This window comes from Anomaloglossus baeobatrachus, chromosome 5 (genome assembly GCF_048569485.1).
Source record: "Anomaloglossus baeobatrachus isolate aAnoBae1 chromosome 5, aAnoBae1.hap1, whole genome shotgun sequence".
Taxonomy (NCBI): Eukaryota; Metazoa; Chordata; class Amphibia; order Anura; family Aromobatidae; genus Anomaloglossus; species Anomaloglossus baeobatrachus.
This window is the reverse complement of record NC_134357.1, coordinates 430368903-430375227: the sequence shown is the minus strand read 5'-3', so window position 1 is coordinate 430375227 and position 6325 is coordinate 430368903.

Genomic DNA, 6325 nt, shown 5'->3' with positions numbered 1-6325 from the left:
TCACTTTCACCTCCAAGACTGAACTGACACCTTTCCCGCCTCCAGGCCTGTGAACTCCTCGGTGGGTGGGGCCAACCGCCTGGCTCCACCCCACCTGGTGTGGACATCAGACTCTGGAGGGAGGCAACAAGGGTTTTTGGTTTGGCTGGTGTAACTGCCTAGGGTGGGGGTGTGTGTGTTGGTATGTATTTGACTACCTGGCTTGTCCAGGGCGTCACACTCCCCCTTGGTAAAACACAGACCATCCGCGGGCTGCCCGTCCATCACCGGTTTTATTTTTCAAAACTGTAAAAAGATAAATAACATATTAAAACTTCAACATACGCATATTTTCAAGTCTTCCCTTACGGAAGGTGCATTACTTTTAACGTTTCAAACATTTTTTTATTAAACGGACGGGTTCATGGTCATCCGCTCTCCCACCCAAATAACCTAATCCTTGATGCTGCTCCTAAGAAACAGGCAGCACCCCTCTTCCCCAGTTCTGGTCCAGGTTACCCGAGTGGGAACGGGTACGGTGTCTCGCTCGTGGCCTTATGGACACAAGTCCAGGCCTGACCATGAGTTTAAGGCTGAGACCGCACTTTGTGTTTCCACCTGCGTTTCAGGTGCTTTTTAGGTCCGTTTTGAGAAGCACCTTTTTCATGCCAAAAGGCATGCGTTTTGATTTTCCAGCAAAGTCAATGGAAAATGGTGATTTTCAGACCGCACTTTGCGTTTTTTACACGCTGCGTTTAATTTGCATATTTTGTGGCAAAAACCATGTGTTCAAAGAAGCAGCATGTCAATTGTTTTTGCCATTTTGGCTGCGTTCTACACCCATTGAAATCAAGGAGTTGTAGAAAATCGCTGCCAAAATGTGAAGCAGTGCGCTTGCATTTTATTATTATTGCGATCCACATGTTTTTTTTAACATAACAAAGGCAGTTCTTTCGTCTTTCTCTCTCTGTCTGTCAGGCTGTCGGTCTCTCTCTCTATGTCTTTATCTCTCTCTCTGTCCATGTCCGTTTCTCCCTCCCACCCCCTCTCTCATACTCACCGATCCACGATCACCGAGGCGGCGCTGCACGGCGTTCTCACTGTGGCAGCTTCTTCTCTTTTGAAAATGCCGGCCGCTCATTAATCCATCACGTATTCCCTGCTTTCCCCGCCCACCGGCGCCTATGATTGGTTGCAGTCAGACACGCCCCCACGCTGAGTGAGAGCTGTCTCACTGCAACCAATCACAGCCACCGGTGGGCATGTCTATATCGAGCAGTAATAAAAATAAATAATTGAAAAAAAACGACGTGCAGGCCTCCCAATTTGGATACCAGCCAGGGTAAAGCCACACAGCTGAAGGCTGGTATTCTCAGGATGGGGAGCTCCACGTTATGGGGAGCCCCCCAGCCTAACAATATCAGCCAGCAGCCGCCCGGAATTGCCGCATTTATTAAATGCGACAGTCCCGGGACTTTACCCGGCTCATCCTGAATTGCCCTGGTATGGTGGCAAACGGGTTAATAAGGAGTTAATGGCAGCAGCCCATAGCTGTCACTAAGTCCAAGGTTAATCATGGCAGGCGTCTCCCCGAGATACCTTCCATAATTAACCTGTAAGTTAAAGAAAATAAACACACACATCCAAAAAATCCTTTATTTGGAATTAAAGACAAAAAAACACCCTGTTTCACCACTTTAATAACCCCTCAAAAACACCTCCAGGACCTACGTAATCCACGCAAGGTCTCACGACGCTTTCAGCTCTGCTACATCGGAAGCTGACAGGAGCGGCAGTAGAACACTGCTGCTCCTGTCAGCTCCATGCCGCAAGTGACGTGAGTAGCGAGATCAGCGGTGCTGTCACTGATGTTACTCGCGGCCACAGCTGCAGTCCTCCACCTGAGAGCGGTGGCCGCGAGTAACCACAGTGACAGCAAAGCTGATCACGCTACTCACTTCACTTGCTGCATGGAGCTGACAGGAGCGGCAGTGTTCTACTGCCACTCCTGTCAGCTTCCGATTTAGCCGCGCAATCACAATGAAGTCGGGTGAAGATCATCCGAGTTCATTCTGATTGCGTGGCACTGTCTCGCAGCCAGCCATGCTCTTTTTGACAGTGTGGTCCCACTCGGCTCTGCTGAAAGTCTATAGGGATGCTGCAGAGCCGAGTGGGACCACACTGTCAAAAATGTGCGTTCTGGATACTTTTCCCACTCTGTCTATGGCAGAGAAAGCATCCAGAACGCATGAATTCTCCAGGAATGTGCGCACGTTGTGTCGCGGGTGGCGGGGGCGCTGCGCTCACCACGCTCGGGTCCGGCGCTGCTGCTGCTCGGTGGCTCGAGCGTTGGGCCGGATCCGGGGACTCGAGCGGCGCTCCTCGCCCGTGAGTGAAAGGGGTGGTTTGTTGGTGTTTGGGATGTCGGTTTGTGACGCCACCCACAGTGTGTGGTGAGGTTGGGGCACCACCGCTGCACTGTACGGGGATCCCGGGAGCGATGACAGGGAGCAGCTGGGATGTTTCTCTCCCCTCCGTGGGTAGGGGGATTTTGGTAGTCCCGGGGCCCGGAGTTGTTGTCTGTAAGGTGGATTGCGGGGCTTGGCCAGGTGCAGGGTCGCAGGGCAGCGCAGTGCCAGATGGCACGGTGGTACTTACTCAGCCAGTAACGCACACGGAGTCTCTGGTAAAACAAACGGCTGGATGGACGAGTCTCACAGACGGCTGCGACGGTCACTCCCGGTAGGTTGGCGGTAACTGTCTCTCCCTGCACCGGTATTATGTTCTCGGCCCCGATGGCTTCCCACCGGTAACCCGCTCCCCAGCGGTAGGTTGGCTAAGGGAGCCCCTGTTTGCCCGCAGGCTCTGGCCCTGGGAGCTCTAGCTCTGGCAGTAGCTTTCTCTCCCTCACGGTTTGGACGGTTGCCTTCAGTCGGGTCTTTACTGCTGGGAAACCCCGGCAGTTCCCGTCGCTGACGGATTTGACCGGTTTAACGGCGATTCCTAGCCTGGTCGGGGTCCGTAGGCCCTGCCGGATGGTGCTGGCTTCTCTTCGCTCCCCGATCCGCTACCGGCGGGCCACCGCCCGTCCCCGGTCCTTACGGTTGTGCGTCAATTGGCCTCTCCTGCAGACGGTCACCACCGTCTGCCAACCTTGCTGTTTCTGTGCCCGGGCCACGTACCCGGACACAGCCAGTTAGTTCCTCTACTACCACTTCCTCTCACTCTCACTCTCTAAACTCAACTCCTCTCCTTTTCTCGCCTCCAGGACTGTGAACTCCTCGGTGGGTGGAGTCAACCGCCTGGCTCCGCCCCACCTGGTGTGGACATCAGCCCCTGGAGGAAGGCAACAAGGATTTGTGTCTGACCTTGATGTTCCTAACCGGGGTGTGGGGTGTGTTGTTGCAGTACCTGTGACGTCCTAGCTTGTCCAGGGCGCCACAGTTGCGTTCTGCCAAATGCGTCTCAGAACACAGCTTTTTCGGCTGCGTTCTGAGACGCACAGGCAGTGACTTACACGCTGCGGAATTAAACGCAAAGTGCGCACATGGCCTAACTCCTGCTCAAATACTCAAAATTTGGTTCTTGTAATGTATTAATGGTGGTTCTGGATATATATTCATTAAAGTACCCCTTTAAAAAAATTTACAGCCCTTGGGGGATTGGTTAGTTTGGCAATGTGGCCCTTGGACCAAAAAACTGTTGTGCACTCCTGTGTATATATATATATATATATATATATATATATATATATATATATATATATATATATATATATTGTAGCTCTGAATGTTAGCTGCAAATCTAAGTTTCTGTATATATACACTGCACAGTACCACTTTTGTTGTCCTGTATACTGGGTGTAAGCCTCAGTATCTGTATTAATCTGTATATATACTGTATATACTGTTGTTTACTCACAGCGTGCTGGTTCACTGAGGACGGCTGGTTTTGACCCCTGGTCCCTTTTGTCCCAGTGCCTGTGTGGTAATCTGGTGGCTTCTTTCCCCTGCACCACTCACTGGTTTGGTGGAACCCCGTGGCTTGGACCATCTGGGGTCCCGTCCTGTTTGTCGTCAGGCTCTGGTCTGTACGGCCGGCAGTGTGAACCCTGCAGGGTTGGTGTTCTGTTCCGGTCCCTGGCTCTCTTGTTACTGCTGGTGCTCCCGGAATCTTGGGTCAGTGACGTTCTGGATGGTATTTGTCAGGCAGCTTGAAGCCTAACCTATGACCCTGTGTCCCGTCGGTGCTTTGGTTCCAGGGGTACCTTGTCGTACCCTCCCTGGCAACCACTCTCCTGTACCAGTCAGGTAACTGCTACACAACCCCATCTCGAGACATGTCCATCTCCAACTACTGTCACTACTGACTGACTTGCTGTCTCACTCCTCCCCCCAGTTGTCGGCTAGTGGCCTGGATCGGCTCCACCCCTAGGTGGCCATCCATTGGGTCCCCACCTAGTCAGTTACCCCTGATTGGGAGAGGGAACTGACAATGTTATATGTTTTGATGGTACCGGCATTGGGCTTCCAGGTCTCTGGAGGTAGGCCCTGCATCTTTGACAGGATGCAATACCTAGCAGTGCCCTGACAGGTTCAGGGGCGCTACAATTACACTTACGGATTGTTGGTATTTAAATGTTCTTTAAATTGCCCAAGTTTGGAGGTTATCACCAATCTTCTAGATAGGGGATGACTTTCTGTTCAGTGGGGATCTGACCACTGGCATCTCCACATTTCCAAAAACTGCAGATATGAAGAGCACCATGTAAATGGAGCTGTGGTCGATAATACGCACTGCTGCGCCATTCACGTGTGGCTCTTCAAATACTCCTTCAAGAGAATGGTGAGGGGCATGGCCAAGTAAAAGCAAAATACACTGATCGGGGGTGATGGGTGTTATAGTATTTAGCAACGGTAACCTGCTATTGTTTTCCATTTGTTTTGTAGAGGGGCCTCTAGACCCCAATGGGCACTACACCTCCGATAACCACATGCCATGAGACTTGGAAGAAAATTTACAATGGCGGTGATATGAGGGGAATGCACCCTGGAACTGTAGAGCTGTGTCAGCTTCAACACTTTTCTACATGGTGGAGAGATACAAAGATCTGACTACAGCCCCTATAGACTTCAGCCGACCGTTCAGCGGCAGCTACCTCCCTATATACCACAGAGTCACAGACCTCCTGTGTAATCTATGGGAGATACACTGACGGATGTGTCTGGAGACAACTCAGGGAACTAAAAGTCTGCAGTCTAAGCTTTCACACATCTGTTTTTTCCTGTGCGGCACAATCCGGCACTTTGCAGAAAAAACGCAACCGTTTTTTTTGCCGCCGGTTGCGTTTTTTTTTGCATAGCCTTACATTAGTGCCGTATTGTGCCGCATGGGCTTACGTTCCGTCCGTTTTTTGCCGCATGCGGCAGATTTAGCCGATGTGGCAGCCGGATGGAACGTTGCCTGGCACGTATTTTTGTCCGGCAAAAAAAAAACGCATTGCGCCGCATCCGGGCGATGCGCCGCAATTTGCAATGCATGCCTATGGACGCCGCATGCAGCGTCCTGCGGCAAACACCGCATCCAGCCGCATGCGTTTTTTTCCACTGCGCATGCTCAGTAGCCTGCCGCAAGCGGCAAAAACCGGACAGGCCGCATGTCAAAAACGTATGCAAAGGATGCGGTTTTGTCGCCGCATCAGTTGCATAGGTTTTAGAGCCGGATTGCCCGGCTCTGCTAAAATCGGCGGTGTGAAAGCAGCCTAAAAATCGGATATGCTGGGTCATCAACTACCAAAAATTACGTCTAAGGCTACTTTCACACATCAGTTTTTTGCCATCAGGTTCAATCCGGAAAAAAACGGGTAAAACGGATCCGGTACCGCATCCGTTTTTTCCCCATAGACTTGCATTGGTACCGGATTGTACCGGATGGCTTTGCGGTGCATCCGTTTTTTTCCGGATGCGGCAAAATTTATCAAAGCGGCGGCCGGAGGCAACGTATCTTGCAACGTTTTTTTGTCCGGCAAAAAAAACCGCATCGCGCCGGATCCGGCGCGATACGGCGTGTTTTACAATGAAAGCCTATGGACGCCGGATCCGGCGCAATGCGGTAAAAAATGGATGCGGCTACTGGATCCGTTTTTGTAAACTGCGCATGCACCAAATTAATTAAAAAAGCTGATCCTTCAAAAAAAAGGACAAACCGGATGCAAAAACGGATGCAAACCGTATCCACCGGATCCGGTTTTGTACGCATCCGGCATAACGGATCCGTTAAAAACCGGATCCGGTGGATACAGTTTGCATCCGTTTTTGCCGGATCCTTTGCATCAGGAAAAAAAAGG